At 38.4% G+C, this 23,560-nt stretch overlaps 1 pseudogene; it reads right to left on the minus strand.

Annotated features, from left to right (window-relative positions):
• LOC121327374 overlaps positions 1 to 23,560 on the minus strand; it is a 144,362-nt pseudogene that overhangs the window by 65,127 nt on the left and 55,675 nt on the right.

Raw genomic sequence — 23,560 nt, forward strand, 5'->3', positions numbered from 1 at the left:
TTTTGCCACTTGATCACAGTTAGTGAAAAATAAATTAATTTTTTTACAATAACTAATTTCTTTCACACATATTTATGGGTCCTGTATATTGCTTACACTGAAAAGGAGCTTTAACTCATTTGTTGAAGTACAGACACTTTCAGGCAGCAAGCTTACACAAGTTAATTACAGCAGCAGATAACAGTATAGAAGTAGCAGATGATGAGAAAACTGAAGCATCTCAAGGTAATAGACAAATGTATTACTCATTCTGATTACTGGTATATTTCTGTTTATTTTAAAAATTCTGAGTGGTAACACTAAGACGAAACTAAGTCAAGTAGACAAAAGTTTCAGCTAGTACAACCATCAATGTGTTAATTTGTACACTGAGGGAGGAAATAGACAAAACTTGTGTCTAGAGATGAACCTTTCTTAAGTCATACCTTATTTGAATAGATCTTACCCTACTTAATGCCAGTGAAACTCTACAGTAGTTCAGCTTTTCAAATAAAGAGGTTACTAAATAAAGATGTTATTACAAGTGCAATAACTCCATCAATCTTGGTTGCCTTACTCTAATGTTTGCAATGTAGAATTCACATGTATTCTGGAAATAAACACATTATAGCAACCATGGATTTTCCTTTTTTTTCTTCTAAAATAATACATCTGCCACCAACTTATGCCCAAGAAATTGAATGGAATTGAATGTAGGTTGGGCATAATATAGGAAATTGTTTAAAAACACTTCGAAGTACATATTTATTAGTTTATTAGTCCTGCTTGACCTGCATAAGCATTTAATCAAGTGAATGAAAGCAGTTACCAAGCCTTTAATAGCTAAACTTTTCAGCTTCTAGCTTTTCAGAAGATACGAAAACATAAAATATGAGAACTGGAAAGCAGTTCATCTTCAAAGACTTCAAAGGCCTTTCCACACCAAATTTCATCCCAGATGGAAGAGCTATATATGTGTGAATGCAGGCTTCACAAGGGACAACAATTAGTGGTTTAGCCTTGTCCTGATCGAAAGGGTTGTGTGGTTCATCTTGGTTCAATCCGGATACTGCGGTCTTAAGAACCATTCAGTCTGCATTAAGGTTTATAACCAGCCCGGATTCTGCTCATCTTTGTGATTTATATAGATTGGCTAATCTGACTATCTTTGTGTAGATTGAAACACTGGTACATAACTGTTTATAAAGCTATCCTTGGCAAAACCCCATATTATCTTAATAAATTGTTACTTTCCTCTAGTAGTACTTATAATCTTAGATCTCAGACTATTCTAAGTTTTAGAGTTCCTAGGGTTCATACGGAATTTGGAAAAAAGACATTCAGTTTTCTAGCTCCATGGTCTTGGAGTAAACTCCAGGAAGAACTGAAACTTACTGTCTTGATCCCTTTACAGGGGTTTAAACAACAAACTGGCATCTCTGCAGCCGAGACATGTTGCTGTTTTGGCCGGTGCGCCTAAACTGTTTCTTGTCATTTTTGATGAACTTGCTTGTATTGAAGCTCAACAAGACTTTACTGGTTAAATAATGGTTAAATATACACAAAGAAGGTCTGATAGGAGACCATTGACCGGTGAACAGATAAGGTATGCTTGGGTATGATTACACTGGCTCCTCTCCTTGCACAGTGTCACAGAAGCCAGAACCATACAGTTTTACCCTGAGTTTGTAAATAAACCTGAGTGCAATAGCAGCTGACCAAAGTTCTTTCCACGAAACCCAGGCTGTTTGTAAACTTGGTCAATTAAACACATTGGGCTCGCAAATGTTAGCCTTTGTTTAGCAATGCTGCACATTAACATCTTTCAAACTACTAGATAACAATCAAATCAGTTTAGCAACTTGGTTAACTTGATAAGCTGACTGGTGAAAAATAAGTAATAATAATGTTTTATAAGAGATTAAAAAATTGTGACTGCTCTAGATCGATACTGATTTTGGAACAGGATGAGACTGAGTTTTACAAACAGTTTCGTGGTGCATATGGAAACACTGCATTAAACCATTGTATTAGGAGAGCAGAGTTGGTCATTAAGATGGGAAAGATGTTGGGATCAATAGACTGCACACATGTGCCACTAATCCCTCCAGCTCATTCTGAGCATCTGTATAGGACCATTAACTATTTTGTGCATCTAGGCTACAAAGTAGGCCATGTTAAAAAATAAATAAATAAATAAATAATAATAATAAAAACACTCTTCAAACAATCTTCAATTAAAATAATCTTTTATTCGTATGGTACACCAATGTGTACAATGCAGCAGCATGATTTATTTTGTGTTACCGGTAGGCTAAAGTAGAAAGAAAGTGCTCTAGGTATTCATTTGATTTTACTACTGTACTGTATACTGTATAGGCGTACCGTACAGATTAATACTTTTACACAATGTAATGTGCACCTTACCATTAGTGTTATTTCAGCGCAATGATTTACATTTTAAATGCATTGAGCACTATAAATGTGTGTGTGTGCAATTTTATTGTATTGCTTTTAAACCCGACACCTCCTCATGTCAGAGAAACATGTCTGGTTTAGTGAGGTGCTACTTTATGATTATGAAAAGCTTTTTAGGGGTGAAGGTGGAGGTCCCACTATAGAATCTGATGGGATTAAAATGCCTTAAATTTTTAATATATATAACACTATTAAAGTAGATACAATGAAGACATGACATTTACATTTATCAAAAACAATGTTATTTTGATTCTTGCACCCTTGCATGTATAGAAGGGCACTCTCTGCTGCAGCAAACCACAGCTCAACTGCCGCTATTTGTTTGAACAATGTCGCATGACTCTCGCAATGTATAATGCTAGAGATCTCGCTAAGACGCAACAAATATTTAAATTAGTATATTGCGACTCTCTACATTTTTTTCTGTAGTACAAACGACAAAATATTTCTTTTGCTAAGTAAAAAACGAAAATGTAAATTGCGGTATGTCTGCACTGCGACTGGCCCATCTTAGTATATCTACCCCCTAATATCAACACTGCCCCTAGTGAATGTATGCAATACTGTACTTCTATATTTTTTACTGATGATGTTCTTACTTCCTCATGGGACAGTGTTGCAGGAGAACAGGTTAATGGTTATACTCTTATAAAATTATACTTCGGGTGCATTAAACTTCTGAGTTTTAAAATGTCCTCAGAAGGACTGAAATAGAACGTGATACAATGTGCTTTAAAAAAATAACTAAAATAAAGTTGGTATTTAAATCAGTACTGGCCACATCTAACACGGATTGGCTCCTGAGATCTGATAGCATACCAAATGTTGTAGCTGTAGGAGTTTATTTTTTTGGAGAAGGTTGTAAAGTAGTTTCAAAGTCAGAGTCATAAAACGCTGTCTTATTTTAATAGAGATATTACAATCATAAATGTCAATCTTGGTTAACAAAAAGTCATTATATAAATTCAAGCCTACGCTTTTCGGGAATTTTTGGTTTCTGGAAACTTTGATCTATTTGGAATCTTTCAGCTAACATGCTAAAGATAAACAAACCTTCCATGTGGTAAATGAATGCGCCATGTCATCACCGCTGGCACACTCGAGGATACTGTTACTTTGAACTTTGGAACGGCTGGCTTCCAATGTTTGAGCAGCTATTGGAATGGCTCCAAGCTCCACACCAGCTTTTGCTCTGTGTGTTTGGGTTCTTGGGTTCACCCTGTACTCTGAACCTGAAGACCTTGACCACTCGCCTGGGAGCAGAGCGTGTGCTCTCTCTCACACACACGCACACGCGCACACACACACACACACACACACACACACACACACACACACACACACACACACACACACACACACACACTTCTCGCAGAGGGGTTCTAAACATTCTATCCTGATGATGCATGACCCTATTTCCACAAGAAAGACATGGCTCCCTGTTGAGAAACAGTTACCGTTTACAGTGGCACTACAGCAAGCTATTTTCTTAAGGAAGTCATCTGAGACAGATGGGTTAACGCAAATGAATTCATAAGGAATTGTGATGTGTTTAAGACTCATTGACACAGAATAGTACAACAGAGAGCCACCATCTGGTTTACAATAGGGGTCCTGTGTTTACCCTGGAAGGAAGGTCATTTACTGTAACCTGGCCTAACATCAGAGTGAGAGTTAATGGCAAAGATGCACACAATCATGAACCCAGCTGTTGCAGAAGCTGAAGATCAAGACACATTTACTACTTCAAATTAGGAAAAAGTGCATTTAGACATTCTGGATCAAGTGGTATCAAGAAGAAACCAACGAGATGGTGTCCAGACAGTGCTGTTGGATAGGAGATCATCAAGATCGTCACAAATCCTCCATATGGTGGGTGTTATACCTTTCAGTGTTCAAGTCAATACAACAAATGGTCCCAGAAATACAGCAACACCCATTATGAAGTATCAATGACAGATTTCTTGTTAGATGGCTTTTTGGCTCCAGGGTTGCTTAGTGTCCTTTAAGCAACTGGTTACTTCCTGGACCTCTGCAGGTACAGTCTTCATTTTACGATAAACATTCCACCTGCGTCGGTCTATGGTAGTTACTAGGGGTGGGAATTTCGAATAATAAGATATTCAAAAATACCAAGAATAAAATTAGCAGCAACCACACATAGGGACACATAGATAAATACATTTACACACGAATAAATATCTAAGGCATCTGATGTATTCAAAGTAAAACATGATTTAAACTAGAAGTAAGAAATAAGAATAAACAGCAGAGGGGTTTTAACTATAAAACACAGAACTTTATAAAAAGAAACTTTAAAACTTTCAACTGCATTTAACACCCTGTGACAACTCATAAAAAACACACAACACAACAGCTTACTAACAAAGCACAACAAAATGTTTGCTCAGTAAAATATATGCTATAATACAGTATATAAATAAAAACGAGACGTACTGTACCCATACTTGCTGATTCCATAATATTAGTTTTTTAAAGTCTGATTTTGGGGTCAAGCCGATATCAGCAGACCAACAGTAGAACTCAAAGGCATAACATTGTCAGAGTAGTCTGCAATCAAAATCCAAATTAAAGTTTACTTTCAACAAAAAAAAAAAAAAGTCTCACTACGCGCAGTAAAACTAACAGATGGAATGCTTGTTTGTTTTTTGTGACATTCTGTGTTTTCTTCCTAAGTAGCAGATGGGTTCTTGCAATTTAGATGACTGAGCATTTAACTTGTTTTTTTCACAATACGAAATACTTGTGCTGCAGACATACATTGCACGATGGTTTCGGTTAACATTTTTCAAAATATTGTACTTCCACGCGCTGATTTATTTATTTTTTGTTAAGATGCCATTTTCATTGCTCATGTACTCCTTTAGCCAATATTAGTGCTAGATAACGAAGGGCGCTTTCCTGGTATAAAACAAACTGAAGCAGAAAGTGCAGTGGCAAGCATTTGCTAGTTGATCTTTGGTCTACTAACAAAGAGTTCTTCCTCTTTATCTTTGTGGCTTTGTCTCACCTTACCGAAGTCATGTGTTACAGCTCAGAGGAAAGGTAGCAAGATAAAGGACATGCTGGCTAACTCCTATAGCCAATCCACAGGCACCCCAAAGAGAAATCACTATAACATCTTGCCTTCAGAAAGGACAACAAAGCGGCCAAGGTCAAAGCCATAGCCCTGATGTGCGGAAATACAGAACCCAATTCATTAATACTGAGAGAGATGAAATACTAGCCTCCCACCAGAACATCTTTCTCAGGCAAGCTGTGTAATCCAGAAGATAGCCTGGAAACAAAAGAGAGAATTTATATTAAAAACGCACGCAAAAAACACACACACACACACACACACGGATTGCAATCATCCATAGCATATAGTAAATATCTTATTGATGTCATGTTTGTAATACTTAACACTTTAAAACCAATACTACTGTCCAAAGGATACTTTCCAGAAATCACAGGTTGAAAAGAGCAACTAAAAAACATGTCTCTGATAGACATGTTTTTTTTCTCTCAGCTTTAGAAAGTAACTCAACCTAAACCATTCCCTCTAAATACTATTTTCTAAGGGAATGTACATCTGAAGAGAGCTTGCTTAGCTTTAAGTTCTAACTAGATTAATCATTGTTCAAACACAACTTAGTTTCACCCCCAACTTGCTTGGCATCAACTTTCTTAACAATGGTGCTGTTAAAGAGTGGTGCTTAAACTTTGCTGGGGTTACAATTCTACATAAAACTATTACCTATTTGAATATTTGCGATTTCTTCACCTGTTTTGTTTAGGGTTTCTTTTATGTGTGTTCATGAGTGCCGTTGACCAGAGCTGTAAATGATATACTGTATTCTGGTCAAAGATTATATTTTGGTTTAAGGGCTTTGATTAAACAAACTGACTAAACAAATGTTACTAGAGGTGAAAGCATCCTTCCTTCTCTTCAAACACCTATAAATCACCCAGAACACCCGAGCACCCCAACACAACAAGCAGCTAAATGCAATAAATACAATGAACACTTTTCAATTTCACTCACAAAAGTAAGAATGAATTAATTACTTGCAGTCAACAACATCAATATATTGTATTAATCTAGTTTGTTTGAAGTAAAATAACGTATTTATGCCCAAGTGTGAATTATTTGCCATCCATCTTAGGTACATAATTGGTTTATGTAATTAAGACTAAGATACTGTGCTGCTTTCCTGTACTGCATAAATGCACACTTTGATTTGTTAAATCCCCAGTGAAAAGTGATAAAATAAACACACTTACAAGCATACTATCAGCATGCACAAAATGAAACTATCAGCAGGACAGACTCCTCTCATCCCACCCCAGTGTCTCTCAGAGTAAAATATCTCCTTTTCTCTTAAAAATGTAAGACGCTTTTCTTTCCTCTTTTCTTTCCAGTTTAAAAAGCCTGATTTGGAGGAAAGTGCAGGTGCAGATTGCCCATGTTTTCTTTTCTAACAGTAATTGTTAAGTTTTGTGCAAGTATTCCTTTGATTTTCTTTTCTTTCATATCCAAATATGGAGTTTTTCTTATTTTGAATAACTGATTGTCTCAATAAGCCTCTGAGACAAGAGTGCACACAGCCTCTTGTAAAAATATTTATTATTTGCTCGGGTTGTTCTCACGCACTTGTATAATGACTAGCACCACCTTTTATCCTTTTCACAACCTTGGCAGACATAGAAAATCAACCCAAAGAAATTACTCCCTCGTGGCTGTATAATATATAGTGACCCACAGAGAAAATATATAACCAAAAACAAAGAGAGTTGGAGACAGTTCTTTGCTAGACCAGCTTCAAAGATGAGCTTTGTTCATTGTCTCCCTGCTCTCTGCTGACACACTTTGGGTATTAGCAGCTCCCTAGAGAACCTGCACATCATCTAAGAGGTAACTTGGCAGCAGTGTGAAGGCTTGCAGAGGAAATAAATCAAACACCCCAGACAGAACATGAGCCAGGGTTTCACCCTCTTCCTAGTTTCTCACACAGCTCTTAGATTTCTAGTTCCTCTGCTGGAGTGTTTTGTGACTCAGAAATAATAATATTATGAGTTTGCAAGACATTTTATTTGCTGGTAATGTCTTAGGGTTTTCCAAATAACCTTGGCAAAACTAGGAAGTACAAGTGTGAGCTCTCTCTCTTGCTACCTTTGTGTGTGTAAATCTCAATCACACATGTAATATTGCTGTACTTATTTAACACACTTGTGCAGTAGACCAGCAGAGCACTCAAAAGGGTGGAAATGATACTGTACCACAACCTTGACTTACAATGGAATCTTTCACAGCCAAAGCTGTCCCCAAAGCGCGTTACAAAAGAAATACCCAAAAAGAAGACAATTCAATAAAAACATGGTACAAAAAATGAAGCCAGCTTAAGAAAAATCCCTTTAAAACACCCACTGAACCAGAGCCCAAGAGAGAGTGGGGAAGGCCTGTAAAATACTGTGAGAAACAAACCACTTGAATTAACATTAACCAGTGTCTACTTGACCCTTTTTTACTTTGGTAAAGTTGTGGATGACAGTCTAGACCTGATGCCAGGTAACAAATTAATTTGACTGTTCATCCCTTCTCATAACAGCTTAACACAAGAGCAGCCTCATGTTTGCTCTAAATTACAATTGCCAGTTGCTATTGTCTAAAATAGCATGGTGGAAATTACTTCACACCTGAGAGTCTGATCAACTAAAAGGTTGCTGATATTGTACACCAAATACAGTTAATCTTCTGATATATTACGTTAGGGTACTATTTACAATGACAATAAGCCTCTTGAAAATGATCAGTTACCATGAGATAACAGGTGTTTGCCAGTACGTCAACCGCTTCCAGGTAATCAATCTATTGCACTGGGACTTCATAGCACAACATGGAGTGTGGCTGCAGTGTGCTCCTGGTGACAAAGCCTTATCTGCTTTGACTACCCATCCTTTACTTGTCTAAGAAATGTCTGTGGAGAACCTGTGCTCCACTTCCAGAAAGAAGAAAGAGTAGCAATTGATACAAGTCAAGTAGATACGACCTAACACCAATGGAACAATCCAGCAGGTAATCTGAGTTGTAATTATCATGGGCTGAAGGTGAGCTCACAATGGATCATCAGTCACTAATCATGCAGCCTCAAGAGTTCAAAGAGCAGACAGAGGGCACTAATTAGCTAAAGGTGAAAGGGCATGTTTTTTTTTTCTGAAAATATTAGAATTATTTAATATAAAACGGCAAGGAATTACACAGAACTATCATTTCCTGCTACTCGCTGCTAGTTTTATGCCATTTAAAAGATTTTTTTTTATTCCTGTCCCTTCCACTCTGCTACATATGGCCAACAGAAAAAAAGGAGAACACTGCATCAGGGAGAAAGATCTAGTAGCAAGGGGTAGCATCACAATTAAAAGAGTTAAATGATGGTTTGAAATATGATATTATTGCACCTCGTCTATCAGCAACACAAAATATTGTGTGATGCTGTTCACCAGTAAACTGCTGGAAGGCAACTTGCAGTACTATGCTCTGCTATTTGCCTGTATAAACCGTCTAAAAATACAGCATTCGAGCAAGTAGATGACCTATGACCTACATATATACTGTATGTGACATACATACAGGCGAGCATGTACCTCCATATATCCCCATATTCTGATACTCTGAATATCTTTCTTCTAAAGAATGTCCTAACCAAGTTTTAGTCAAATTGAATAAAACTGAAGTGTGCCTTCAACCAGTGTATCATGGTCGCGGGGATGTTTGCTAAATGAAAAAGAGATATTGGGAGGACTTTGAGAGCTCCTTTGTGTTCTCTCCATAGTGGAGATTGCTAGTACAATAGATTACCAAAAGGTGTTGCTACTAGAAGGCATGAAACAGTTCAATAGGATGAAACAGGTTAAGTTTGTGCCTCTTGTTTACAGTGCAGCCCTGGTGGTGTGACAACTGTGCAATATAAATATGCAACCCATGCTGTAGGTGCATTAAAAAAATAATAAAAATAAAAATCATCATAAAACCTCAGCCAGTGTTTGTTCAGGCACTGTATCTAACATTGATTCTGTAAATTCTAACCAGCGTAAATTGATCTATTTTAAACTAGGTTATACTCAAAAAGGCAGAGCGTACACCAACTCTCAGTATATTGTTGTATACTGCTTCAAAGAAAAGAAACTGTTTACTGGTAACACAGGCTGACCCAGCACAGAGGACACATCCGGGACGATTGAGGGCATCCAACAGCCCTTTGCATTTTTTAAAGCACAACACTAGATACATCACACTTACTGGATGACTGATTAGCTTTTCTTACACAACGGCACTGATTCTTGGAAACCCAAGACAATGTGTATTTGGGTGTGTCACACAATACATTTTTGTGATCACTTTACATACCCAAATCTCACTGTAGTATGAGAATAGAAGCTCCAAAGGGAGTCACACTTTTATTGTGGGCCAAGATTGTCTTTGTAATACAATACGGAAGATTATTAGTCAACAGGACTCCAATGTGATTGCTTGATGCAACTCTGTCAAGAATCACGTATACACATGTGGCAGGTTGGAAACCCTGTGTGTAAATAATGTATGTCTTGTTGTCTAAGTTTGGCAGGGGTGTAGAGAGTATGGAGAGGATCAGTGAAGACAGCTGCCCAGTCTGACCGTAAGGAATAACATTGGTTTAAACCCGGTATCCTGTATTTATGTGTTTATTTAAATGAAATGTGTGCATTTCCACTTTAATTGCAGCTCTCCATCTCCGAGTCTCATTCTTGCTATGACACACTTCTGAAAAAACAACTGGAACGCTTCCTCCCGACTTAATGCAAACTTGTGAATGCTCCGTGCAACACGCTGCACTTATATTACATGTGGAAACAAGGTATGTTTTGTGGCATGCCATCGGGTGGGGAAGCTGGGTGCTGAAGTTTCATCACAATTGGGTAAGTACTTTTTAAGATGTTTCGTATAAAGTTCATTTAAAAGTGTGGCAGCCTCTCCCCTACATCACCCTCAAAAAAGTACAGCACTCAGGATGCATCCTCTGCTAAGCTAACAATGTTGGAGTAATCAAATGTGATAAAAATATAATATTTTGTTATAAAAAATAATTATGGCTTGAACTATTCAGTGCTAACCCAAAATAAATCCCTCACGTCAAGTATTGTCACTACAGGGAGATTAATGCAGCTGATCTGATACCCATAGGAACTGTAAATTATCACATTAAGTTGTAAGTGTGAAAATGGGGGTTTTAGTCAACAGAGGTTTATCTGGTGTGTGGAAGATCTATTTTAAAAGGAATAACTTTTTCTTCAAAAGGCTTTCATGAATCCATAAAGCCAGGACGACAATGAAATAGCAGTCACTTATTTGAAGCGTCCCAATAGAGTTGGTATATATTCATAGAAAAATTACTAATTTCTTGAAATAGATGGAAATGGAGAGAGTTGCAGATCGACAGAAGGAAACATACTGACTAAGACAGATAAACTGATGGACAAACAGACAGAACGAAAGATAGCTAGATTTCTAGGTAGAGAGGGAAGACATGCAATATTGCTAAAAATGGAGTACATTGAGTACACTTAAATTAAGTTCTGTTAAAAGTGGAAAACCATTCACTTGTATTTATTGCAGTGACTTTTTGATTGCACCCAGTAAATGTGCTTTATTACCACTTGCATGACAAACATTAACATGGCAGACACGCATATCCAGGTAGGACCCTCGCCACAGTAATTTTCCACTGCATACAATCTTTAGTTGCCTCGCTGTCACCACTACCTCTGCTTGAACTATACATTTTACCGTACTTCAACAAGCCTGAAAAAAGTAGCAGATAAAGTAACTAAAATGAGTTTGACAATTAGCTCCTGGCAACAAATAAGAAAAAACTGTTCTTTATGACAGTTACATACCATAGGTGTAAGGACTTAACAGGTGCAGTGAAAACTGCACATTTTCAAAGGAAATATACTTATGGGCTTGGCATTAAGCTACTAGACAAGTAGACAAACATATTTGCAAATGCCTTCATAAGGACTTATAGGGATACATGCAAAATGCATGCAGTTTCACACTTAATGTATGAAGCATTATTTTGTAAACCAATAATAAACAATACAGTTAAATTAATGACAGCTATTGGCAATGGGAGCACTTCCTCTTTAAAGGGTCTACCTCATACTTCACCTTTTATCCCATTGGCTGCACTGAGATACTGACGTCAGATGCTGTCACAAGTGACGAGCAGAAGTGAAATACACACCTATCAGAATTAACTGGGAACTATCTGCTTTATAGACGCTTATCTTGTTGCTATTTGGCTGCATTTCTTTATTTTTTTTGTACTTGTGTAGAGTAAATGGTAGGCTATACACCATACATACGGCATATCAATGTTACTTAAGCTAAAAAATATGTCTCTTGTTATTTAGAGGTAAAGCATCCCAATTATACTGCAAAGACCATTGGTTGTCTTTGTTACTATAGAAGGTACAGTGCAGTCAATCCACAACTAAAAGGATTTTGTGTTAAACTTGATCAATGTTTAATAAGGAGAGAAAAAAAAGTAATGTTAATATTGGAGTTATGAACTACAGGAGTAAGAAATAGATCCTAAAAACAATAGGGGGAGAATAGTTAATGATTACACTATGGTTTACCAGATTTACTTGGAAGTTAAGCATGATTCTGACAGCTATGTTAAGGCAATGGGTGTACTTTAGTGTCTATGTTTTAAAAAGTCAACAGGATGTGACTACTGAAACAAGAATAATGCAAAGTGAATCTAAACAAGAACACAAATACATAACTCAGTGATTCAGTTTAATTACATGAACAACACTATTTTTCCAATTGCTAAGCATTGCTGTTTCTGATGCACAGGCTTTCACAGTTGCTGTACTAAAATAAAATTAAAAAAAAAACACTGTATCTGACTAATGCCAGTGGAATTGAGATATCAATAGTACACAAAATAACTCAACAGACAAGGCTGGAAGTTGGTGGAAACATGGTTTTTCTTCTCTCTTTGGCACATCATTACCAGCAGCAGGCATAGGAATGCAGATGACTTTTACTGACAGACAACTGAGAATACGGTTTAAATCTGAATTCTGAAAGCAGACTGGAGTGAACAAAGCCTTAAGTAATAGTAACTCAGACAGTACATGAACCATATACACGGTTAAACAAACACATATAAATTACAGATTACAGATCAAGGATAACATTTTGTTTTGTTATTGAATGTGATGGATATATTGCAAGAGTTTTCTATTCCAACTAAGAGGCTATGGCTGCACAAAGACAGACACAATGGAATTAGCCATTGATATAATTGTACCACAGTATGATATTTTCACATATAAACCTATACCCAATGATGTTCTATTTCAGTATCCATGTATTTCCATATTAGGCTCACGGTGCGGTATTTCAGTGTAATTCAGTGGGAACGTTTCTGTAAGGGCAGGCACAGTAAACTGTTCTTATTTTCATTAACATCCAGTTCTATAACTTCTCCACCAGAAACAAAAAAAGGGAAACATATCTCAATATAGATTGCATTAGGAGGAGTGCTTCATTTAACTGAAACCTTTAGGTGTTATTCAGGGAACAGGTGCAGGGGATCCTCCCTAGTTAATCACGCCAATCTAGCAATTAAGATAATCTATCAATTAACCTCCTTATTAAGCCCTGGGTCAAACACTCATTCTGTGTCTTTTTTGCATTTTTCACCTTCCTCCCCTCCTCCTCCAAATGCAGTGCCGCCTGTGCAACGGTCTCCCTCTGGGGGCAAGCAAAGTCACTTCCCAACCTTAGGCCCAGCCGAGCTTTCCTCAACCTTCAAGAGGAAGGTTCTCTGAGAGCCAGAGGGGACCCCCGGCCAAATCGTAACAATCATTCCAGGTTCCCCCTGGGGGCAGCATACATGTTCTTCAGCCTTGGAGCCCCGATTGGTCAGTCTCACCTCTGAGAGGGGTCCTCCCTCTGAGAGGGCGGCTCTCCCTGAGCCAAGGGGAAACCCGCTATTCTTTACTAACAAACTTGCTTTCATCTAAGCCTGTTTTCCTCTCTGGTTCTTTGCAAGTTCATTTTCTTCTCTTTCAGAATTCCTGTCGCCCTGCGTGCCTTTGTCTCAGAGGTCTGGCCGTGACGATCTCCTGAAGCGCAGGCGTTCCCTGTTAGTTGGAGCGACTTCTTCTAGTCTTCTCAAATGTATCCTCTATCCTTCTCTTCATTCCCCCATGGGGGAAGGAACGTTTGATCTGTCATTAGCTGTTGTCTAAACTGCTATTTCAGGTTTTTCATTCCATCTTGTTCGTATGATTCTGTATGACACACGCATCCACAATGTTTAGAATTTAGTATTTGCATTGTAATATGCCTGTATTTAATGTACTTGCTTTTTTTACTGTTTGTATTTAATGTACTATGCCCTGTATTTCACTGTATTTAATGTATTATGCATTGTTCCTCTTGTAAAGCACTCTGTGATGGTGGTCCACTATGAAAGGCACTATATAAAATAAAGATTGAAAGATTGATTGATTGATTCCCAGCCTTGGAGGCTGATCGATTTGGTCCCACCTCCATGAGGATGGCTCTCCGTGAGCCAAGAGGAAAGCATGTCATCTTCCTAAAGTCAAAAGCACATTGTTTCTATTTCAAGTCCCAGGGCTTATTCCTCGCAGCCCTTGCTCCTGTTCCGTGAATTTAGAAATGTTCCTGTATTTTAACAAATGCATGGGAGCCTTGTGTGAAGTATTTTTCTGCACAGATTTATATACTTGCATAACACTCACCATGCCATTAGCAGTGGCAATATGGCGTATATTTGAATTATATAAGGCAAGCCCATGCGTGACACTCCTGGGAGTGTGAGAAAAAAAAAAAAAAAAAATCTATATATTTGCAAATAAATGGCACACATTTAAAGTCAGCTGCATTCCTTCAATGGTAGGTCCAGCAGGGAAAACAGAAACGTTTAAAGGAGCTAATCTGTCAATAATGCATAACTATAAAATATTAAATCATAAGATATTTAGAAATGCTCAAATGAATGACTACGGCTCTTTGGCGAGCGTGTTGATAGTAACTTTAGTGCGGTGCATGGTATTAGAATGTTTAGAACTGACTTGTAATATCCTGTCAGTTGAGTCCACAAAACTGTACCTGTGTCCTGTGCACCTTCACACTTGCACTTCACACACACACTAAATGAAGCCACACACTTGTTTCAGAGACCTCAGCACAATGTAATAAGGTTGTCTTGTGTTTTTCCCTGTAGCACTCAGTGAAAAAGTGCAAAAAACCGATCCCATTAAAAATCCATGGCGTTACTTCTGCTGAGCTTTCAACAATAAAATTTGACCAGCCATAACAACACATCATTATATATTACTTGCTGTTTATTTCTTTGTTAAAAAATTGTTTTGTTGTCAGGGTGGACCCTGGTCTCTTTAGATTGACCAACAAACGTTTTCAGTCAACATTTCTTTTTTTTTTTTTTTAAATCTGCTTCACATCTCACTCTTTACAAAATAATTTATTGCCATCTGGTGGGCCTTGGAAATATTTGTGTTGACCAAATCTTCTCCACTTCTACTCAAAGTGGACTCTGCAGCACATGTGAAAAAGACAAACAAGGTACTGAGGCACACTGGTAATAGGACAGAATAAAACCTATGGTGAAATGAAGACAGATCTCACTCATTGCGTGAAAGAGGACACTTGGTTTGACCTAATAGAACCAGTATGTCTGTGACATGGCTCTCCCCACCTCCATTCTGATACAGTCAATAACTTGTGCCAAAGAATATACAAGTTTCATAACTGGAAAAGTGGTTTTCTAAAACTTTTTTGCCTATACAGTATGTATGGCTGCCTCTGCTATATCGCTGTTGCCAGGGAAACAATTAACAGAATGAATAAAGCAGTGAAGGTTCAAAGTCTTAAATAATAGCCTCTAAAAATACAAAAATTAAGTAGGTTCAGATAACTAGTGGAGGGTTTTAAGCAAGGGTCCTAATCTAGAAATCAGATAACTGTAAGCAAATAGGGAACCTGGACAGAAATGTTTGACATGAAGAGGGAATGCGATACCAGGGGACACAGAGAAGGAACAGGAGGAGAGTGGGGAATCAAAAGGTGTAAGCTTGCTGGCTCTTATTAGCACAATGACAAATCCAGACAGCAGCTGATGTTTCCTAACCTAATGGACACTTTTAACCATTTCTCTCCCTTCACAATGCATACATCCAGAATGTTGACCGGTCTTCAGAGCAAGCTGGGCAATGAGGAACAAAGCATTTGCATTGTATTATCCTGAATATGGTTTGATATGTGGCTTTTCAAACACAGCTGAAGCAACAGCAAAGCCTCAGCATGCAATCTGTAAAGTCACTCACCTGAGTCCCCAGGCAGGCCACCATCATGTGCATGAGGAGTTTGGCAGCAAACATTGAGAATCTCGAGCAAAACAGATGGGACAAAATATACATATATATATATGTATATTTCACTGCTCACTTACGAGGACTAGAGTAGTGTAGTATAAGAGTGATTTGATTTCAGGAACGGGAGTGCTTGTGTAACAAAGAATTAGAGAAAAAAAGCTAGACAGCTTGAGAAGAAAATAGCTGGACAAGACGTACGACGTAAAACACTGTGAATTCTCACGTCTCACCGGGTCAGGCCACATCTGCAGCGACTATTGAGAATTAGAAACAGAAAAAATAAGGATGAAGCTCTCAGTCCAGGTCGTTAGCCAGGTGGCGTCTCTTAGCTGCTGGTCGAACAAGGAGAATGAGAAGACAAACACAAAAGACCCTCTCGATCACAGACATAAAAGACAAAGGGATAGATCCATCACTACTCAGTGCAGCATCCTCAAGCAGCTTGGCGGCATGGAGAGTTAGGATAAAGTATCTCGGGTCCGTGTTGGAGAGAGGAAAATAGAGAAACCCCCAACCCCCACCCCCTTGGCGGGGCCCGGCTTGGCAGGTGGGGACTTGGCCAACCAGAAGGGCCAGAAAGGTGCTCGGACCTGATAAGAAACTATGGAGATGGGATAGCAAGGTTGCGGCCTTGGTGAGGCTAACGCATGAGAAGCTCTGCGAGGGAGTGCCCTCTAGAGCATCCACCGAATTACACCTAAGGGTTAACAGGTTTACAGGTCCTTTTTTTAGTTAACTAATTGTTAATATCATTCTGTTAAAAAATATCAGTTTTACTAAAAAATATATATATAACTGAGAAGAGTGGTCCCTCAAACCACACTTTCTTGTTTATCATTTTCTTGTCAAGCTTGTTGCCCCTAGATCTCCTTTAATGATTCTCGACTCTGAACTCAATGAAATGGGTTTCCTTTTCTTTAAAGGTGTTTTAAATGCAACAGTACTTTCTTTAAAAAGGTTTATCAGTATATTAAATAAACACTAATAAGCCAGCAGTTATCACTCACTTAATAAACTTTCAGGATTTCCCATTATAACCTCAATACTCTACTGCCATAAAATGCATTTCAGTTCACAAATATTGTTCTTTAATGAGAATCCAAGACTGCATTTTTTTCATTTGCAGCACTGAAAGGCCATGTTGTATATACCATACCTCTCTGGGCTTTAAAATGCTTACCTCTGTTTTACCATGCTTTCACTGTACTTCATGACACTTTGCTGTGCTTTTAGACCAGGACACTTTTACAAGGCATACTCTGGGGTTGTTTCTACAGTCTCCAGTGTGTTTCAATGCTTTGAGTTCTGTAATACACACCCGAAATGCAGGTGAACCCTGCAGTGTGGAAGGCCTCATTGTAGGAGGAGAGGTTGTCCGTCTGGGCGTAGGCCGTGTAGATGGACAGGTGTGAGCAAGCACACTCCACGAAATTAGCAGTGTCATCGACCACCTGGCAAAACTGACTGTCCGACACAGAGAGGCTTAGGTGGAACAGTGTTGCCTTCAACTCTAGGAAAAGAGGATTAGTTCAGGATCCACCATCTGCTAAACATGGGTCGGTTTCACATGCTTACAAGCTTTGCTGGTGCATATTGCTTTTAATTTATAAGGCATTGCTGTTGGCCTTTGGCATTCCTACCTCCCCTAATCTACTTGCTCCCTCCTCACTGTCCATGCTTACACCTTGCAATCTCAGAATGCTGCTCCTCCTGTAGGTTCCAGCTGAAGATAGGCGTTCAGCCAAACATACAAGTCAAACACGACAGTGTAGTATTCACTGGAACAGGCTTCTGTTCTTATTAATCATTACTATCAACGCATCACTCAGTACCTGCTAGATAATTGACTGTGGCTACAGTTAAATGTCCAGAGCTGAAGGGGAGGGCTCTAAACGAAAGGCAAGATCAATAATCTAAAGAGACTATAATGTGTTTATGAACAAGGTTTTGTAAACATGCCAAACAGTACACAGGCTTGAAATTGTATTTAACTTTTCTTCAATTACTTACTACACAAAAAAAGACAAGGTCAATCTTGTAAAGGTAATGGCAGATGCAGAGAATACTAATGCTGTTATAAACTGAAAACAGACATTATTTGAAATGTGTTTTTAGTATTATGGACTCAGGTTCTTCAGGCTGCTTGAAATTTACACGTGGGGTACTGCGCGCTCTACTTAGAACCCAATTGGCTGAGACAACCCGAGATGTTTATTCAGTTTAGTCATAGAAAATGCAACGTTTCCTCAATTCCCCTTTGAAAAATAGAAGAATGCAAAGCTCAAAAACTAGTATACAGCAGCAACTTCTATGGGTACAGATGTCCTAACCTCCTGTAGGGGATTTTATTCAGAAATTAAAATTTTAAGTGTTTATGATTATCAGGCTTGAAAACGAGCCACGTAGCAAACTGACTTTTTATTCTTTTATCTCCTAAACCTTGTCAGATCGACAGCAAACTGGATTTATTTTTTATGATAACTATCAATATAAACACCCCATTTACTGTACTGTATTTCTGACCATAGTAGAAGATTGCTATGCTTGCATTGTTTCCCACAGACAGTGAAATGTAAATACAGACCACAGGTTTTGCTGGCACGCCAACTAGCTGGGATCATGAAGGTTCTAAAGTGCCTCACAGTATGCTTATAGTGCCCTTTGAAATAAAGTCATAACCTTTTGAAATAAAAAAACACAACATATTGAAGACCTACATGATTCCCTTACAAGAGTACCACAATATAGTCACATGGTTTTTTTTGCAGTTTTCCATCCTTTTCCCATGGTAATAATATGCATTTACCATGTTTTTAAATGTGCTTTTTCATACCTTTGAGGTTTGCAATGCTTACCTCTGTTCTTTCACTACTCTTTATTATACTTTGCTATGCTTTGACTATGAGCCACTTTTATAAGGCTGCTATTACACACACCCAGTTTGCTTCATTACATAACAGCTTTAACCAAACTTACATCATATTCTGTCTCATTTACAACAGGAATTTTGATCGATTGAAATATCAATATAAAAATCCCTAGCTAACAACCATGTACAGCAGCAGTGGCACATGCTACTAAATCGTATAGATTCCAATAAAGCTACAGTCTTCTCTATTACTTTTCTCTTACATACTGTCCTCAATCTGGTGTTGATTAATGGTTATTTAGAGGCGGACAAACATTTAAAAAATCCTACATAACAATACCAATCACATACATTGGTTTCCTACAAAGATTTATACAAACTAAAGCAGCTTTCAAACTGTAGCACAACATTATTTCAGAATTATACAGGAGTCTGAGGCTTGCGTCTTTATTGTTCTTTTATTGTGCCTTGGTATCCTCACTCACAATGGGATGCTAATGGTCTGATAATAATTACAAGTGCCTCCTTTATCCAATTTGCAACCTTTAAATCCATTATGAGTACTATTTAAAGAAAGAGCTGAAAGGGCACCAGTGGTACATAGCATCATGAGCAGCACATTGTGTTCCAGCAAGCAGAGGAGTTTCACTTGGCTCAGCCTTGTAATTGTGTTTCAGAGATATAATAAATATAAACACACGGTAGACTCAAGCAGCAGCAGTGCACACGTCATTGTTTAAAAAAAAAAAAAAAAAAAAGAAATGAAAGGTGATGAAAAGAACTAGTAAAGATTACTTATCATTTTTCACACACACACACACACACACACACACACACACACACACACACACGTCTGCACATTATCTCCTTAAAACTGTTTCTGATTCATGTTGTCAGTCCAGAAAATCAATAGGCTAATGGTAAATTAAAATGAAAAACTTAAAGGTTTGCTAAACGTATAACCAAAAATATTTTATCTACAGCTTACATTAATTTTATTTATGTCTTTATATATATATATATATATATATATATATATATATATATATATATATATATATATACATATATATATATATATATATACACACACACACACACACACACACACACACACACACACACATATATGATATGATATTGATACACTGTAGACCACTTTAATTGCGTTCTCAGTTAAACAGACATTTACACAACAGGTTTAAAAATGTAATCTATATAAGGGCAACTCTGGTCATGGAGGACCATTCTGCACCAGATTTAACAGGTACAGTATAATGAAATAAGTATCTGCTTTAAAGAGAGAACACCTGGTTAGAACAAAGATCTGGACTGGAGTTGCCCACCCCTGGTCCAATCCATCCACTCCTCTGGTCTGGAGTCCTCCAGATTTTAAAAGTAGCATTAACAAATGAACTGACCTGGAAGTTGGTTCAATCGGTTCTTTTAAATAATTGAGGGCACCAAGAGCAGGAGAGCTGTGCATCTTGAGGGCTGTTATTGCGCACCCCTAAGTTACACCCTGAATACACTAGTCATGATTCAGTGACTACCTTTCAGAGGCCTGGTTCCAGAGAAGGCACAGAGATTGGCGTGGCTTGATCCGGCGTTCTGCAGCACAGATATGGTAGGTAACCTCGATATTGTCTGCAAGAGGGCGGGAGCCATGGCCCTCTAAGCTGACAGAAAAAATCTAAAATAATAAAAGGGAAGGCAAAGAGAACTTCAGAATTAGCAGAACATTTAGCAGTGAAACTAACTCTCCCATACAGGGGATAATGCTAGGCACTTGTTTTTCTATGACTTCTTGTTACATTGCTGCCCCCTGCTGTCCAATTCAGAACTACACTGCTATCAAAGGGGGATGGCACACATCTGTAGGGCCTTATTGGACATTTTAGAATAAATACAGTCGTCTGTCGCATAACCGCCCGTCACGTACCCGTCCTAACTGTTTATCCGCTATGGTCAATCTCTTAAGCAACGTTAGTTTATTATTGAACAGAAAAGATTAGTTCAGAGATTGTAGCTCACACAAAAGTTTCCGTACACTCTGTTGTATGCGCTGCCATTGCTGGTAGCGTCACATGAGCTGTTCAGTGTGTTAATATGTAAATAAATCCTGTTCGCCTGCGGGATGTATCAACTGTCACTCAGCAGCGAATGCACGCACTCACACGCACTCTGTCACAAGCATTAATACCCTGTACTTTTCTAAAGAACAGCTCCCTAATAAAAGCTGAATCTGAGAACAATAATACAGCTGTGTATAATGGTATTTAAAACAGGATTCATACATCCGACTTTTCACATATCAGTCCTTACTCTGGTCCCACTGCAGTCGCATATGCAGTGGATTGCTATAGTCGTGTTTAATTTCTTTATATGTTTATAAATTAGATAAACTACATACAGCATTACTAAACTCCTTCATCAATCCTTCATCAAGCTTTTGCTGCAGCAGGATGATTCTTCAGACCACAATTTTGATAAAGTCAGCCCACGTGATCTTTGAATCCGATTATGAAATGACTTTGATCCCGTACTTGCTGTCAATACACCTTTCCTCACAGGAATATTATCCAGGGGTCAGTGTGTGTGATCATGCTGTTTACAGCTCCATGTAGGTATTGCTGCGCTTGCCTTGTTGTTGAGAGCAGTTGGCTTACTGCTGGTAAGGAACCACTGCTGGCTGCTGTACTCAGTGAACTGGACCTTCTCACAGGCGGCTACGGAGACGTCACCAGGGCCCAGTGACGGGACCTCCAGCAGAGCCTCCGGGACCCGCAACGAATCCCCGTTCTTCCCGTCAAACTTGTGCCCGTTGATCTGCTGTGGATACCAGTGGTAGGCTTTGATGGAGATGTACGGGCAGCTGTCTAAGATGGTCTTGCCCCTGTTTTTATAATATAATATCACTGTCATTTAATACAGCAAGAGTTAGGACAAAAATCTGCTTAATATAAAACAGCATTCTGGCTTATTTGGGATGTTTTGCTTTTGTTATATATACTTTTTCATACACAATTTGAGACCACGTTAATAAGAACTGCCTTATAAAAAGAACAAAAAAATAACACCAGTGCAGGGATCATGACAGTAGGAAGGTTTATCTATTTGACTCAAGACCAAAATCAATGCTGTGCTGCTCTGTCTGTGGAAATACAGATTCATATAATAAATTAAACTGTTAATTTTTTATTTATTTTTTTTTTTTTTTTAAATGCAGATTCAGGCTAAATCAGTAATGGACATACAGTATTGATGTGTGTATTCATTTGTTCCTCCCATATGCTTTAGTTTTTACAATTTGACCTCAATCAAAGTGGCTTATATATGTTTCGACTTTCAGATTGATCATTGGATCAGCCATTCCTAACCATCCTTCTCAAAGCATGCTATTGATGAACAGAGCACAAACCACAGGAGCTGATCAGTGTTCCTTCACATGTTTATCTTGTATCTGGATATTTTGACTGCACCGTTAAAACTGCCTCTGTTTATGCAGCTGACAGAAACAAGCTGTTGCTTCCCCCATGTGTGTTCGGTTTTGCAGTTCTCTGCATGTTCATTCTCTGTTCTGTAAACATTCCTCTCGCTTGTCTTCCTATGACGCAGACTGCCCAGCGTCACTGGGGATTTTGTTCCAGATTTATCAGCAACATTTGATAAACCTGATTCAGCAAAGACCAGCAGCCACTATCTTACATTGCAGCTCTAATGGCTGCTGCTGAAAAATCTACCTGAGCGAAGCACAAGCCTGTTCTACAGCTGACCTTAATGTGCTGGGCACAGCGCTCACAGTGTTGGGATGCGTCAGCTAAAGCAGGAAAGAACAACTAATTAATTTTCTTCAGGTGGGTGTCAGCGGATCGGCAGGTGGCAGGCTGGAACAGAGGGGCTCAAGTTTGAATACCATCTGGTCACAAAAACTGCATATATAACCTGGCAGATGTGGTTTATTGCACTGCTCCACTTAAATAGGACTTGATATCCTTTCTGACTTGTAGTTTTACTTGCTGTCATTAACTACGTCTAGGGCTAGCTAAGCTTGATTTATAAATGCTTAGGTAACATTGCTTAGTAACAAACTGCTTTTTGATTGTACACACAATATAAGAACATAAGAACATAAGAAAGTTTACAAACGAGAGGAGGCCATTCGGCCCATCTTGCTCGTTTGGTTGTTAGTAGCTTATTGATCCCAAAATCTCATCAAGCAGCTTCTTGAAGGATCCCAGGGTGTCAGCTTCAACAACATTACTGGGGAGTTGATTCCAGACCCTCACAATTCTCTGTGTAAAAAAGTGCCTCCTATTTTCTGTTCTGAATGCCCCTTTTTCTAAACTCCATTTGTGACCCCTGGTCCTTGTTTCTTTTTTCAGGCTGAAAAAGTCCCTTGGGTCGACACTGTCAATACCTTTTAGAATTTTGAATGCTTGAATTAGGTCGCCACGTAGTCTTCTTTGTTCAAGACTGAACAGATTCAATTCTTTTAGCCTGTCTGCATATGACATGCCTTTTAAGCCCGGAATAATTCTGGTCGCTCTTCTCTGCACTCTTTCTAGAGCAGCAATATCTTTTTTATAGCGAGGTGACCAGAACTGCACACAATATTCAAGATGAGGTCTTACTAGTGCATTGTACAGTTTTAACATTACTTCTCTTGATTTAAATTCAACACTTTTCACAATGTATCCGAGCATCTTGTTAGCCTTTTTTATAGCTTCCCCACATTGTCTAGATGAAGAC

This window comes from Polyodon spathula, chromosome 2, assembly GCF_017654505.1.
Source record: "Polyodon spathula isolate WHYD16114869_AA chromosome 2, ASM1765450v1, whole genome shotgun sequence".
Classification (NCBI taxonomy): domain Eukaryota; kingdom Metazoa; phylum Chordata; class Actinopteri; order Acipenseriformes; family Polyodontidae; genus Polyodon; species Polyodon spathula.